The sequence below is a fragment of the Rhinolophus sinicus genome, chromosome 3 (assembly GCF_057876585.1).
Source record: "Rhinolophus sinicus isolate RSI-liver-muscle chromosome 3, RSI-T2T, whole genome shotgun sequence".
Lineage (NCBI taxonomy): Eukaryota > Metazoa > Chordata > Mammalia > Chiroptera > Rhinolophidae > Rhinolophus > Rhinolophus sinicus.
In genome coordinates, this window is record NC_142503.1 from 77,368,368 (window position 1) to 77,385,497 (window position 17,130).

At 34.7% G+C, this 17,130-nt stretch overlaps 1 protein-coding gene across 3 annotated transcripts in view; it reads left to right on the top strand.

Moving 5' to 3' along the window:
- The window catches only part of KCNN2 (potassium calcium-activated channel subfamily N member 2), a 384,311-nt gene that overhangs the window by 73,469 nt on the left and 293,712 nt on the right, over positions 1-17,130 (top strand). Inside the window, exon 2 of one of the 3 annotated variants that reach the window (XM_074328595.2) lies at positions 12,106-12,222. The exons of the other annotated variants lie outside the window; for them this stretch is intronic. The gene's annotated coding sequence lies outside the window, so the exon portion shown is untranslated. The remainder of the gene's footprint in view (positions 1-12,105; positions 12,223-17,130) is intronic. 3 annotated transcript variants of the gene reach the window in all.

Sequence of the window (17,130 nt, forward strand, 5' to 3'; positions counted from 1 at the left end):
CTTATTATTCTTCTTTCCTGCTTAGTACATTATATTGTCACTTATTATTTAGGAGGAGCCACCTAAATAGAAAATTGATTGTTATTCAATAATTGTCAAAACTTTGGCTTGAGGCCAACCAAACTAATCCAAAAGCACCGCTTTTGGCAGTTATTCTTCATCACTTAATCAATTTATATGCAACATTCTAGCAGAGCAGGTCCAATCATTCAATTAATTACCTGGCAATACATTTTATAACTAACTGATCTTGAAGGATTCACCAAGAAGCTACTTTGCATAAAATGAGATCTTCTGTAGGTTTTATTGAAAAATGTATTAAGGCAGTAGGAGGATAATGTTAATAACCATATGGAAATTTTTCTATGGTAAAATCATTTTAGCCATGCTCTGTGGTGTTCAATTCTGAGCCTCGTTCATCTGTATGCTAGAGCAGACCAGAACTTTCTTTCGAAGGACAAATTTATCCCTGGCTGTAGATGCTATGTGTCATAGCTTTTCATGAAATTGGAGTGGCTACTTTTTCCTGCCCAGGTCTGTATCCGTTTTCATAAGAAGATGTCAAACATTTCCCACTTTCTATGGCTCTTCCCTCAATTGATAATATTAAATGTTTGTATCTAATGTCTTATCAGAGACTACAAACTCAAAATCTGTCTCCCATTATTTTCTAGAACTCTAGTTATAAATATTTCTTTTGATGTCCAAAATTGTATTCTTAAACTCAGACCTTTAGAAACCATCTTGCTTGAACCGCATCAGTGTCTTCTTTATGAAAATCCACAAAAAATTTATTTCGCCATGATCTCAAATTATTCTTTCCCTGAAAATTAATTTGGTTACATCATATGGGTATGTGAGCATATTTTACTTTTTGCTTTGGCCTACTGGGAAGCTCAAATTCGTATTTGTTACTCAGCTTTAACAAATAAGACCTTGTTGTCTAGCTTTCAGGTACTAATTCTTACTTTTTCCACTGCCCTATTTTTTCATTTTTCCTTAATATTCTTATATGCATCAATGACTACGTCTAAAAGTATAACAGCAAAAGCCATTTTTCGGAAGGAGATAGCCACTCCAGTAGCTTTGTCCTTATCTGGGAGGCCACATCACACCAGATATTAAAAAATAATACCAACTACAACATAAAAACCTTTCACATTTCCCCTACCTATGACACATACCCTACAGGGAAAATGCCCTTGAGTGGGAGCAGAAAATTGACACTTCAGTTTTTTTCTCATTGACTTGCAAAATATCAGTATTGTTCCTTGACTAAAATAGTTTGGAAAATCATTGAAGGATTTCAAAGAGATTTACAAATTATTCAACGAATAAGTTCTTCAAAGAGCACCATACAATTTTCCTTTCACCTCTCCTGCTCCTTGGGGGTAGAATACAAATCTACCATATACATTTAGGTTTTTATTACTTTCCTCATTGCATTTTGGGGGATACATTGTTACCTTCTTATAGACTTCCCACTCTACATTTATAACTTATCTAAAATTCTGGAATTCCAGAGTTTTGCTCCTCTTAAATACTTTTTTGGCAGCCATGTTCTCCTCATTTTCATATTTTTCCCCTGATGCCCAACTCTAATTATGAATCAATACCTTGGTGACTACTCACTAATGATTTTGCACAGTGATTATAAATGTACTCTTTGACCTATAGAAGGTCATTTTATGGCTGCTTGGCCATGTCTTTGAATTAATGTAACCTGAAACTGAACAGAATTGTGGAGGAGAAAAAACCTTACCAGTATAATAATTCCAATGTGCAGGGTGTAGAGTATTGGGACCTCTAGTCATGGTGTAAAGTTTTAAAGATGAAAAGTGTAGAATCTGGTCTGGGCCTTGGGAACTTAGGAAATTTTCTGGATCTGAAGATGCTACTCCATTCCAAGCCTGACCAAGGGAGGGAAACTTTTGCAGAGACTTTGTAGAAGCCCTTGGAGGTGACCATAATGGCCTCTGCACAACCCTCACTTCATCCCAACATAACACTTCACACCTTAAAGTGAACTACCAGAACCATTAATTCAACATATGTGTATTTAGAACCTATTATGGGCAAAGCATCGTGCAAAGCACTTAATAAATATTGACAAAGGAGATAGGACAGATGCTTCCTTGCCAGTGTTCCTATTTTTGAAATTTTAAGACTTACCGTGTTACCCTTTAAGTTAAGTCTTCACCCATTCTAGCCTTCTTATCTCTTACCAACATATTTGAATTCTGAATTCTGCTAATAATTAATATCTATGCATAAAAGCCATAAGTTGCCCAGATTTTTATAGAATAGAGAGAGTAGGGATATTCAAGGTTCTTAAGAATTAGAGAGTGACCCTGGCCTTCTGGAGGTTAGGAGAAATATAATGCATGGGAAAGTTATACTATTACATAATGGAAGTTTTCACCCATATAGATGGGTGATTCATACACAGCACCATATATATATATATATATGTATCATATTATATATGTGGTGTGTGCATCTCTGTATATGTGTATAAAAGTTTTTTACTTAGTTATTTTACTTCAATGTACATTAAGATGTTTCTATATTGGTATATACAACTTTAACTTGGTCCTTTACTTGTCTGTTTCAACAGCTTTTCCAGTTTATAACATTGTCTACTTAAACATTCTTGTATTGATTATCATTGAAATTACTTTCATTTTTTTCCTGTTGCAAACATTGCTGCAATTAAAAACATATAAGTCCTCTTAGTGAGCATGTGCAAGAACATCTCTAGGACTTATAGGTAGACTCAAAAGATTGAAGACCCATCTATATATACTCTATTTTGAATGAAGTTCTTCAGATTTTTGCACTGACTGGTCTCTGAAATTATAACATGGTGATTTTCAGGAACTAGTATTTATAATAATATGCCAGAAATTCAAAAGGAAAACTTTGAAGAATTCTAAAGGAAACATTGTCTCCTTCCCAGAAGAGAGATTTTCAGTTAATTTTCTTTGTGGTACATTAAAATATTAACACTTCACCTTATGTGGATTGATGAGTGATCAAAATGTTATAGAATATTATTTTATTCCTTTTCCATCAGTGACCATGCCTAAAAGTACCAAATCAAAAAATGTCTAAGTAAACCATCAATGTTACTGGCAATGATATTGTAAATTCAATAAGAATATAGTTGTGAAATAGTCTTTTCTTAAATTCTTCTGAAATGTCTCTATGACAAAGTATTGTAAGGAAAGAGCCCTTGTGTAGGTAGAATATAGGTGTTTTTCACAATCAAGTTTTAAATGGGTGCCTTTTTAATGAAATATTTCCTGAAACCCAAATGTGATTCTTAATCTTTAAGTGATTCAAAATTAAGGACAATTAAAATAAAAGTCTTGAAGAGAAAATGAATTTGGAAAACCCGGAGAGCGCTGGCAAATATTATGCCCCAATATAACCTATAGTGTTTGTCATAGCTTCACCAGATAGGTGAACTCTGTTGGAAACTTTGTCCTACCTTAGAAAACAACACACAAAATGTTTCTGAAGAATTGCTTCCTGAAATAAGTTTATTTTGTAGCTTTGCAATGATGCGAATAGACTCACAACAGATGTGTAATGGCTGCCCTATAGAGCTTAGAATAGTCTAGACAAGACCACTTAAAGCGTATAGATTACAGGAATTGTTCTCTCCATTGTCTCATTTTAACTTTGTAAAGCATAGGTTTTCTAGTATTGTATACTTTACTTCTGAACTGCCTTTGCCTGAAATGGAAGATCCTCTGTCCTACAAGACTGGAATAATTTATTCTGTATTGCATGCGCTTTGATGTATATTTCAAAGATTTCAGCTGCAGTCAGGCATTCTGTGTTTGCTCAGATGCAAAGGAAAACCTCTGGCATGCCCTTGAAGATGAATTTGTCTATTTCCCTTCACAATGAGACAGCATTTCATGAAATTTAATTCCTGATTAGTTCCAAAAGGTCTGCTTCCTCTGGTCATGAATTAATATACAGTATTTCATCTGTGGGATGGGTTTGGATGCCCTAAAAACTGCCAAACGTCAAATAAATGACCTGGATTCTCTGTTCAAGGCAAGACAGGAAATGGAAAGTTATCATCTGAGCCCTCTGTGTATGAAATCAAAGCCTCCTCAATGGGCTGTGTGTGTGAGTCTTGCTGTATCCTCATGTCAGGAAGTAATTACAATCCTCAGCTCCCTCTAACACTGCTTCACTTTTAACATCTAAAGCTATTTACTGCTGGGGGCTTTTCTTTTTTTTCTCAGCATGTGATATCCACTTGGGCATGTTTGGAGAGAGGCAGCTATAAGCTGTGGGTTTAGATACGCTTTTCTAGAAAGACTGGAATGATTAATATTGTCTTGTTAACAATTGTTTTCTCTTTAGGCTAGGATTATGGGGGAATTCTTTAGTATTCTTCAAACACATGAGGAAAATGTTATACCCTGCTACTTATATGTATCACAAAGTTTCTCACTGAGGTGTGGAGGTCTGTTGCTGAGTAGAAACAACTTCTATAGATCTTGAGTCTCTGCCACATTAAGTTGAACACTTCTAGACAGAGACTTTTGTTGCCTCTCAAAAATGATATGCTCATGAATCTCTGAACAGATTCTTATAAAGTCAGGTGTATGTATCAAAAATGAATAAGATTTACAATTGGATATGGTGGGACTTGCATAGCTTTTGAAAGGGTGAGGATTTTGTTGGTGTGCTCAAAGAGAAAAGCCTGGTAGGATTCTTTTTACCAGGAAAACCCAGGTAAAAAATAGTTACAATTCTGCAGATGAAATAATTCATCAACTCCAATAGTGAGTGATGAAAGGAGACATAATGTATAGGTGTACTAAGGACACATTTTCCAGAGGAACAATAGATACCCTCAAATTCATGTAGTAAGTGACCAAAAATGAAATTCAATCTATAAAATAGTATTTCATCTATTTTGAGGGTTAACATAGCCCATCAAATAGTGGCAATTGTATTTTAGTTGAATTGCTATATGATTTGCCATTTTTGTTAAAATTACTGTGAAAAATGAAAAGAATTTGCTGTTCTTAATGTTCTACATCAATTCTGAAATGAAGCACGAGTTATATTACCTGAAAACAGAGTGAATTTCAAAGATAATTGCTATACTATTATTCCTGAGGCTAATGTAATGTTCTCATCCACATTTTTTATTGGGGAGAATTACATTGTATCTGTACTTGTCTTCCCCCTTGTTTTTGCCTGATAATTCCTCAACTGCCTTTGCTTTGCTAATGTAGACCAGTGTTTCTCAACCTTAACACTATTAATATTTGAGCTGGATAATTCTTTGCTGTTGGGCTTGTCATGGGCAATCTTTGGGAGCATCCATGGCCCCTAACCACAGATGCCAGTAGCACCTTTCCCCTAGCCATGGCAACCAAACATGTCATGAGATATTGCCGAATGTCCCCTAAGAAGAAAAATTGCATCTGGTGGAGAACCACTGCAGACAAAGAAATAATACCATTTCCAGTTCCAATTATCTTGTATTCAATTCCTTAAATCCTTGTTCATTTGGAAATAATTTGTCATTCATCCATGTCAAAGAAAATTATGAAATAAACATTGCACCTGCTTTTGCCAGAGCTTAAAAGATGTTGTAAGGTTCCACATGTAAGTTTACTTTATAAAACATTTTACACATGGGCCAGACCTCCTCAAATATGTTACATGTGAAATATCTTGAAGAAAACATTACACAAATGCCTAAGAAAAATGGAATTAGTTTTGATGATGCATTTATAATAAGACAATGCTACTATTACTATTCAAGGCTATTAGGCATTAGTCATCATTCTCATTTAAATATAAAATTAACACATGTCAAAGATTTTTTTCATTCAACACGTTAGTTAATGAGAGAACCAATTATATGCTAAACTGGTCCAAAGAGCACTGGAGAAGCCAGGTATTCATAGGCAATAGAATAAATGAATCGTAGATATAGAACTAGTTGATGCTGTCTAAGGACAGTAAATAATAACTTTTGGGGATTTATTTTCCACCAAACAGAAACGATTTGCAACTCTACGAAATAGAAGTCTACAAATTAACACCAAACTTTACTAATTCTTGGACTTTTAATCAATGTTCTTAATAGTGTTTAAACTTCTATTCATAGACAGGGATTTTTATCTTTTCTAAGTTAAATCCCTCCACCTCCAGAAGATCTGTCTCCCTCCCGCGTACATCCTCCTCTTCTCCATTCTTCTTTCTTCTTCCTTCAGGGGGAAACTTTTTGTAATCATCATATCTCTCTACCCACCTCTGAAAAGCTCACTGAGTAAGTGGTGTATGATCACTGCATGTGTTTCCACACCTTAAAACCAGGCATTTAATATCATTGAATTATTGAATCCCAGATATAAAATGTTAGATAATAACAATAATACTACTTTGTATATCACACTTCATACAAGAAAATGAATATGGGTTAATAATAATATGTGAAATAATTGTATAACATTGTTGGGGACCTAAGGTAAAATTTGGTATGTTGGTTAGTTTATATGGAATATACCATATAAAATGTTAAAATAATTCCTAAAAAATAGACATTTAATAAATATTAATTATTAGAGCACTTTTTCATGGAGTGCTTTAATTAAAATTGTGCTAACCCTATGAAGACCTAGAATTATTTCCCAAGTTAAAATAGGGTGATCAATCAAGACAGAACTATCCTAGTGTTCTTTTTTTTATATTTTTATTTAAAATATTTTTTTCTCAAAGAAAAGAGGACAGACAGGAAAAGGAAAAGAATAATTCTGATCAGTTAGACATTGGGTTAAATAAAAACCTTTTAAAATCTTACAGATTTGAGATCTTTGTAAAACGGCATGTTATGACCCAAGTGCTGAAACCTGTCCATTTTAGATAAGCCTGCCTTAAACTTAGCCTGCAGTTGCAGTTTTAATGCGTGGCATTGTTTCTTATTCAGTCATGAAAGGCAGTAAACCTAACCTTAAATGTGACTCCTTTGGTATTCTTCCTATTCACTACCCATCCCCATCCGCAAAGGAAGAAAATGGAAGTAATAACCACACAAAAATAAATCAGTAAAACGTTTCTTACATTTTTGTTAGCACTTCAATAAGAAATATACAGATGTCTTAATGTGTGTCTTTTGACTTCTACAGAGGCTCAACTTTTCTCCTAACTTAATAATTATAATAAGTAGGTGGAAAGAGGCCAAATAACAGTTCCATAAACTATTGGCCATCTGGCAGTTGCTTTCCACTTTGGAAGGATTTGCTTCATCTGGTGGTGGAATATGCGTATGTCCATCTGAAGATAAATAAATTTACACACAGCACGGCTATATAATGATGTTACATTTCAGGAGAAATGATATATGGTCAAATTTGTTAAAGATACTTTCGGTGGAAGGAAGATGATTTTCAAAACTGTTAGACGATATCAGAAATTCTAGATGAGAAATTCCAGATCCGATCACCTCTTCCCTCTCCAAAGCCTGATCTCTGTGTTTTCCTTCTGCAATAGGAACCTCTGAGATGCATAACCTTCCCACTTCAATTCATTTACTTTTTTAGTGGGGCTCCTCTTGGTTTTATGTAACACTATTCTTTTGATATTGTTAAGTGCTTCCTTTGAACAATATCAAGAATATAGCAGTTAATTACCCATTGCATTTTATCTCTAAAATTTAGATTAGTCATGGAGTTAGGATTTTATTTGTCATTTTGTTAAGGAGGTCACATTGGGTGACTGTATTAAATTTAGGTTGTACTTTGATGTTCTAGGTTGACGTATTTTCTAAGTTAAGACCAGAAGTGCTTGGCAAATGAATTATCTTTTCTGTTTCTTTTCCGTGACCTTCTATCTTCTCTAATTCTGGTAATAGTTTAAGAGAGAGTATGGAAATGGTTTAGCCCTTGGAGACTGAATGCAGAGACATTAGCCTCTATAGGCTTGTTGTGATCCCTCCAAGAGAGAATTCATCGGGTTGAAACTTAGACTTCAGGAACTGTATTAATTATCCATTGCTATGTAACAAATTGTCCCCAAATGTAATGATTTAAAACATTAAACATTATTTCACGGTTTCTAGGGTTAGAAATCTGGGTGTCGCTTAACCAGATAGTTTTGGCTCAGGTTCTCTCATGAGGTTTTAGTGAAGCTGTTGGTTGCGGCTGCAGTTCCCAAGGCTCAACTGGAGCAGGAGAGTCGGTGCAAACTCACTCCTTTTGGATGTTGGCATAGAGTTCCTTGCTGGTGGAGGCCGGAGGCTTTGGTTGCTTGACACGTATGCTCCTTCACAGGGCCAATAGCACTTTGGGAGGTTGCTTCCCCTAGCGTGATACAAGAGAAAGGGAGGAGAGAAGACACTGCCCAAGACGGGAGCCACAGTCTTTATAACCTACAAGAAGTGACATAGCATCACATCTGTCATATGATATTAGTCACACAGACTGTCCCTTGTACAGTGTAAAATAGGACCACACAAGGACTTCTCTTGGCACCAAAAATACTATAGCTCTTATTTATTAGAGGCCTAGTAAGTGCTTTACTGAAATTACCTCCCCCCTTCCTCCCCACGATGTTTTCAAGGAGAGAATATTATCTCCATTTAGAAAATAGAGCCTGAAAGTAGATGAATAAGTAGCTTAAAGTCACAGAGCCAAAAAGTCGGTAAACAGCCCATGCTCTTTTCACTCTACTGTATTTTCTTTACCTTGGGAATCTGCCCTGTCCATTTTTAGACAGTGTGTAAACCTCTAAAAGAAAATGTCAAACATTTTCCCCTAAAGCTTTCCTTGGTTCATTTCTACTTCCCTAGGCACAATCACCACTTCTATAGCAATACTAGCTACCCATTTCCTCAGAGTAGAGCATTTAATTAAAATAAGCCTCAGTCATATAATAGTTTTTAAAATTTTCATTTTATTAAACACATTTTAACAATCAAATACCACAGCCTCACACTGTGATAGAGATTGTGCAAAGAAATAGAAAATGTGAATTTTACCTTCGAGGAGTTCAAAATATATATAGAGAAAAGCACAAGAAACGGTTACATCCATTCATATTTGTTCATTTTATTAATCCAAGCCCCCCACTTTGCTTTAAACTATTAAATGTATTTTTGAAATAATTGAAAGTGACTTCTGTAGGTCAAAGCATATTGACCATGTGTCTTTTGCCTAAAGTGCCCAGATGGGTACACTCTGTGGACAAACATAATGAAATGAAATAGAATGTAAATTAAATGTTGAATAAGAAATGGCAAAATTGTTTGAGTTGACAAGTCCATAACTCTTGTGCTGCTATTTCAACCTCCCAAATTCACATGGACATTTGTTTTGCCCTTTGAGTGTCAGTATGATCTTCACAAAGAAATATAGTCAGTTACTCCTACCAGGTCTCATTTTGTACAGGATTGGAAACTTTACTATAGTTAAGATTTATTCTGTTCCCTATTGTCACAATTACAGCTGGCAATACACTTCAGACAGTATTTATAATTCTGACAGTATATTCCTCCTTCAATCCCTTACTTCTGTCTTTATGGCTAACCCTGTATACACATCGAATGGGGGTGCTTTGTATTTAAATAAGTACATGTGTTATTTGAATAACAATATTAAAAGAAAGGAAAATCACTCTTCTCATTCTAGTTTTTTTTTTTTTAAATAAAAGCTGAGTTCCATGTTAAAAATACTGTTTATAAGCTACTACTGTATTAATATCAATGGATAACTTGGAATTATTCATATGCATATATAAGACTCCATCAAAGCTTGAAAAGACAAATCAATGCAGAAAACTGAGCAGTACTTGCATCTGAATCCATCTTTATGAATAATGAGTCCTGAAGAAAATATTATTAGGGCTTTGGACTAGGAGAAAGACCAGGTTTGAAGTTTTCTCGCCTTTCAGAATCTTCACGGGAAAGTTCTCTGGCATTTGTGCTGGTCCCACACTTCTAAGGTTGATGCCTCACAGTTGTTTTAAAATGTCTCTCTGGGTTTGGTGCTTTTCTTTGCCAGCTGCACATACACCCAGGTGTGAAAGAGTTAATTTGTTGTATAAAATAAATTTTATTCACTTTTCTTTATAAAAGTCTTCAGAACTCATTAAACGGTTTGTGATAGTAGAAAATTAACATAAATTATTTATAAACATATGAAATGTGCAACTGAAAGCTTTGCACTCTTAAAAGCCTGTGAAGGTGACAGCAGGATTGGTTTGTATTTGGGCAGAGGCCACCTGGACGTATACTAACATTTGTGTATTGTAATGCACAAATCTTAGCTGCATAATTTTGATAAATGAATTCACCTTATTTATTTTCTTTTTTTTTTAATTTATTTTTTAAATTTTTTGGGGTGACAATTGTTAGTAAAATTACATAGATTTCAGGTGTACAATTCTGTATTACATCATCTATGAATCCCATTGTGTGTTCACCACCCAGAGTCAGTTCTCCTTCCATCACCATATATTTGATCCCCCTTACCCTCATCTCCCACTCCCCACCCCCCTTACCCTCTGGTAACCACTAAACTATTGTCTGTGTGTATGAGTTTCTGTTTCTCATTTGTTTGTCTTGTTCTTTTGTTGTTTTTGGTTTATATACCACATATCAGTGGGTTTTCTTAATGGCATCTTTAGATGAGAAAATTTTAACGCGATGAAAGATCATTTGTTTTTTTTTCTTTTATGATTACTACTTTCTGTGTCTTAACTAACAAATCTTTGCCTACTCCTAGTTCAAGGTGATATTCTATTGTTTTATCTAAAGGCTTTATAATTTTAGTTTTCTCATGTAAATCCTTCATCCATCATGAATTAATATTTTTATATGGTATAACGTAGGGATCAAGATTCATTTTTTTATATGTACATCCAGTTTTTCCTGCATCTTTTGTTGAAAGGATTTTGCTTTGGAACTTTGTTGAGACTCGACTTACTGTGTAAATCTGCATCTATTTCTGTACTCTCCTATTTATGACTTATTATGTGAATACTGGACTTCCGGCATATAAATCCTCTAGCTTTTTTTTTTTTTTTTTTTTTAGGGTTATTTGTGTGCTCACCACCCAAAGTCTAGTCTCTTTGTGTTACCTTTTATTTGACTCCCTTTCACATCTTCTACCTTCCTTCCCTTCCCTCTGGTAGCCACCATACTGTTGTCTGTGTCTATTTGTCTTGTTTGGCTTGTTCATTTGTTGCTTTCAGCTTTATATCTACATACTCGTATGAGTGAAATCATATGATTCTTGTCCTTTTTTTGTCTGACTTATTTCACTTAGCATGATACTCGCAATATCCATCTATGTTGTCGCCATTGGCAATATTTCATCCTTTTATGGCTGAGCAATATCCCATTGTATATATGTACCACATCTTCTTTATCCAATCATCTATCGAATGACTCTTCAGTTGTTTCAAAGTCTTGACTATTGCGAATAATGCAGCAATGAACATGAGGGTGCATATATCTTTACAGATAAATGTTTTCAAATGTTGGGGGTAGATACCCAGAAGAGGGATTGAGTAATATGGCAGCTCTATTCTCAACTTTTTGAGGGACCTCTACACTGTTTTCCATACAGGCTACACTACTTTATATTCCTACTAGCAGTGTACTAGGGTTCTCTTTTCTCCATATCTTGTCTTGTTATTTCTTATCTTATTGGTAATAGCTGTTCTAACAGGTGTGAGGTGGTATCATGTTGTGATTTTGATTTGCATTTCTCTTATAGGTAGTGAAGTTGAGCATGTTTTCATATATCTGTGGCCCTCTGTGTGTCTTCTTGAAAGGTGCTTTTGAAAAGCAGTCACTCCATAGGACATTTAACTAGTCAGAGGTGTTGTTTTCAAAAAGTTTAGGGCTGTCAACACCCAAAGGAGTTGAGGAGCTCTGCCCCCAGGCTTCTTCCAGGCTAGAACCCCCTGATCTCCCAATGTAAGATTTTGGGGCAGAGAATGGAGAAGTATAATTGGCCTAGAGTGGCTGACAGAGTATTCCTTGACTCCTGAAATAAATGGAGATCAGAGGTTTGCTCAGGCTTTACATGAACTATGCAATTCCTCTTCTACAACCAGGTTGATTATCCCTTCCTAGGACCTTGGAACTGTGTGTGGAAAGAAGCTGAGGAGCAGTGAGACGTTTCAGACCAGGCATAGGATCAGGAAAACATCCTGATGCTTGACCCTCAAGAGGTACTTTAATTACTTTTGTCAACTGCGATTGCTGTAAGGAAAGGCCTCAATGGCTGATTATGGGTGACGGTGGGACAGAGAGCATCACCACAGCCAAATGGAGGAGAGTCGTACTTTTTGCTCGCTTCTGTAGAGGAATGTTATTGTCGGAGGCAATCCACAGAGTAACACTTTTGCTGATATTTTTTTATTTCATTTCTACCCTGTCTTAGGCTACTTTAAAAAGAGACTAAAACAATGAGATGAAGATTTGCAAGTGTGAGTTGTGGACTGCTCTTTGGAGCAGCACTTTTAAAGGGAGCACTAATCTGAGATGGTCTTTTTAGAGTTGTCTCTAAAAAGCAAGGTGTGATGGGTTTTGTATTCCATCAGCAATCAGTCCTTGAATGTAGCCTCGTGTGTGTGTGTGTGTGTGTGTGTGTGTGTGTGTGTGTGTGTGTGGAGAGGGGGTGTAAACTTAGTCTTGGCAGGGCTCTCAGCCTCAGCCAGTTTCCACTGGACTCAGCTGTGAGTTGTCAGCAGCCAGCTCCCTCCCCCCTGCTTCCCCCCCTCACCCCCCAGCTGAGGAAATGAGTGGCTTGGTCCTGAAGCAAGACTCTGGCTTGTGTACCACAACATCCTCTACACATGTCAAAACTACCTAACTGTATTTTTAGGGTCTTTAGGGTAGAGTATTACAGAAGTAACTGTCAGACATTGTATATATTCTTTTAACAAAGGAAATTTTTAAAAACAGCACCACAATACCATTATAAAACTTTTAAAAGGATTAGCAATAATGCTTTAATATCAACTGAGACTGTCCATGTTGAAATTTCCCCAGTAATCTCAAAAGTCTCGTTTTAAAATTAATTTGTTTAAATTAGGATCCAAAGATAGAAGAGTTACATGGCTCAAATAAACTCTGACATTCAATGATTTCAAGTCAACTAAAGATGACCATAATTCTGGGAAGTTCTGTCTACAACTCATTTTAACCATTGCAGGTCATAATTATTGGGATAGGATCTCTTCTTTATCATTATTTTAATTGCCTTTTAATATAGGTACCCAGCTTCAATTTAATTTCCGTTTCAGCTCCTTCTGCTGACTAAAGTGTCAAACACAGTGCCCTGCAAAGTAAATGTTTGACCTATAACTTCTAATGTTGCATCTATTGCTTAAAGTATTTTGCCAACCTAATGCTTTACCTTTTTCTCAATAGAAGTAGGCCCTCTTTGTATATAGAAATTACAAGACTTAACTTTGATGGAAATAATCTCGAGAGATTACCGTTTCATTTTCCTGTTTGAAATTGGTTTCTAAACTACTCCCATCCCTTGCATTCCTTTGATCAAAGTAATTGTATATTCCTAAAATACTATGATTGTTGTCCTCTAAGAAGGCCATTGGGTTATTATCTAGCATCATTCTATATTTTATACTCTGCCACATTATTGACAGAATTTGTGGAAACCAAATGGCTGGATATGGGCCACTGAGGTTTAAGTGGAGAAAATCAAATATGTGAACAGGACTGAAAATTGAAATTAATATCTATGCATTCTGAAAACTGACATCTCTTAATAATTAATGTCACTCCAAATGATTTGAAGAAAAAAAAATTATACTAGGAGATAGAAGGTTTCTTAAAAATTTATCAAATTCATCACTATTCCTTCTATGTTAGCTAAGTCTTTTAACCACATTTTCGCCAATATTTTCTTTAAAAATCTTGAATCATACAGAAAGGTTGAAAGAGTTTTTCAGTGAATATTAACATATTAATTATAAAGTTATAATACTAGCCTTATCACATACTATCCATCTATCTATTTAACTATATCCATCCACTTATACTTTTGATTCGTTATAAATAGCAGACATCAGTAGAACTCTACCACCCCACTTTAGTATGCATGTCAATATCTTTTTATGGTTATTCTTTTTTTTATTAAGGTTAAACTTATATTCACAAAGCTTAAGGATACCAAATGCACGTAGTTTAAATGTACTATTAGTTCCAACAATGCATGTCCCTTTGCAACCCAAACTTCTAATCGGATACAGAATATTGTCATCTCCCCAAAAAGTTCCCTCAAGCCCTTTTTCAGTCAATTCTCCCACAAACTCCTCAAAGGAAGCTGCTGATCTGCATTTGCCCTACTCATTTTTCCATTTCCTATCAATGGAATAGTGCAACATATACTTTTTTGACACTTCATTTACTCAGCATAATGATTTTGAGGTTTATAGCCGTGTTACTTGTATCAGTAGTTGATTCCTTTTTATTGCTGATATCACTCTATCCATTTTTGTTATTAATGAGTGACGTGGCCATTTCCAGTTTTAGATTCTATGAATAAAGTTGCATGAATGCATTCATGCAAATCCTTTTGTGGACATACGTTTTCTTTACTCTTTGCTAAATACCTAGTACTGAAATTGACTTGGTCATAGACTAGATGTATATTTAGTTTTCAGTTTTAGTATATTTAGTTTTTCAGAAACTGGCAAATCTTTGTCCAAAGTGGTTGTATCATTTGCGTAAGAGTTTCAGGTGATTTACTTCCTTGTGAACACTTGGTTTTGCAAGTCTTTTAATTTTCACCATCCTACTTTGTAGGTATTGTTATATCCTTGTGGTTCTAATTTGCATTTTCCTGATGAGTAAACATACTGAATACTTTTAAATGTTTTTATTGGCTATTTATACGAGGTCAGACAATTAAGTTCATGAACAAATCCTAGAAAAAGTGCTACATACCTCATTGCTGAATATCACTATGGTCACCTTCGAAGTACTCCCCTTGGGAAGCTATGCACCGATGCCAGAGCCTAGTACACCCTTCAAAGCAATTGTGGAACTCTTTTTCTGGAATGGCCATCAGACCTGTCATCGTATTACCCTTGATGTCTTCCTTTCAATATTTTCTTTATCTTCGGGTAAAGAAAGAAGTCACTGGGGGCCAGATCAGGTGAGTAGGGAGGGTGTTCCAATACAGTTACTTGTTTACTGGCTAAAAACTCCCTCACAGACAGTGCTGTGTGAGCTGGTGAATTGTCGTGATGCAAGAGCCATGAATTATTGGCAAAAAGTTCAGGTCGTCTTTATCTAACTTTTTCATGCAGCCTTTTCAGCACTTCAAATTGTAAACTTGGTTAACTCTTTGTCCAGGTGGTACCAATTCATAATGAATAATCCCTCTGATACCAAAAAAGGTTGGCAACATCGTGGCAACAAGTTCACGAACTTGGTTGTCAAACCTCGTATATCTTCTTTATGAAGTCTTTTCAAATAATTTGCCTTTTATTGTTAGATTTTTTAAAAAAATTTTTGTGAGTGAGTTATAAAAGTTATTTTATATTCTGGATAGCAGTCCTTTGTGCATTTATTTTTCCCCAGGCTATATATTCACTTTCCTAGTGCAATCCTTTGTTGAGCCAAAAGTTTTAATTTTGATGAAGTCTAATTTATCATTTATTTCTTTTATGATTATTACTTTCTGCTTCCTAGTTAATAAATCTTTCTTACCTCTAAGTTTCAGATACTCTTTTGTACTTTCTTCCAAAATGTTTATAGTTTTAGCATTTATATTTAGATCTATGGTCACTTCAAATTAATTTTGTGTGTGTGTGCTGTGGGGTAAGGACTGGTGATCTTTTATGGATATATGTTTCTTCTGGGACCCTTTATTGAAAAGACATTCCTTTCTCTTATTGAATTATTTTGGCATCATTGTTAAACATCAAATGACCTTAGAAGTATGGGTTTACTTATGGGATCTCTGTTTTGTTCCACTGATCTAGTTACTGATCCTGTCTGTTGATCTGTTTTTATTACTCTGGTTTTACAGTGAGCTTAGAAATTAGGTAGTTTAGCTCTTTTAACTTTATTCTTCTTCTTAAATATTGCTAGAATTCATGGTTCTTTATATTTATATATAAAATTCAGAAACATCTCCTCAATTTCAGAAAAAAATGACTTTAATTTATCCTGGAACTGCATTGACTATAGAGAAGGAATTATGTCTTAATGATATTGAGTCTTCCATTCTATTAACATTATATGTTTGTTTATTTAGGTTTTCTTTAATTTGTTCCGAGAATATTTTGTAGTTTAAGTATACAGGGTTTTAATGCTCTCTTTTAAACTTATTCCTAAACATGTTCTGTGTTTTTGCATAATTATAAGAAAAAACGGTTTTTTAACTTTATTTCTAACTGTTAGCTGCTATATGATAAATCAGTTGATTTTTTAAATATTAGCCTTATATCGCCTAACCTTGCTCAATTCACTTTCTAGCTTCTTGTAGTTGTTTTTAAATTCTGTAGGGTTTTCTATATAAACAATTATGCCATCTTCATGTAGTGACAGTATTATTTCTTTGTTTCTGATTGTCACACCTCTTATTCCCTTTTCTTATTGCAATATCTACAACTTTCAGTCCAATGTTGAATAGAAGTTATAAGAGTGAGTATTATTACCTTGTTCCATAACTTAGGAGGAAGGCATTAATACTTCACCATTAAATATGTTAGCTGTAGTTGTTTTGTAGATATTCTTAATCAGAATGAGAACTTCCCTTCTTTTCGTGTTTTGTTGAGAATATTATTATATTTTTAATTATGAATTTGGTGAAATATTTTTCTACATCTATTGAAATGGTTATAACATTTTTCTCCTTTATAATATTAATAGAATTAATCACATTGATTTAAGAGTTACACCAATCTGGCATTTCTGGAATAAACCTCACTTGATTATGATGCATTATCCTCTTTATATATGGCTAGTATATTGACTAATATCTCTAAGACTGTTTCTCTCTAATTTCATGAGTGTTATTGATCTGTGGTTTTCTTTTGGAATATCTTTGTTACATTTTAGTATCAGGATTATGCTGCCTTCAAAAGTAAGTTTGAAAT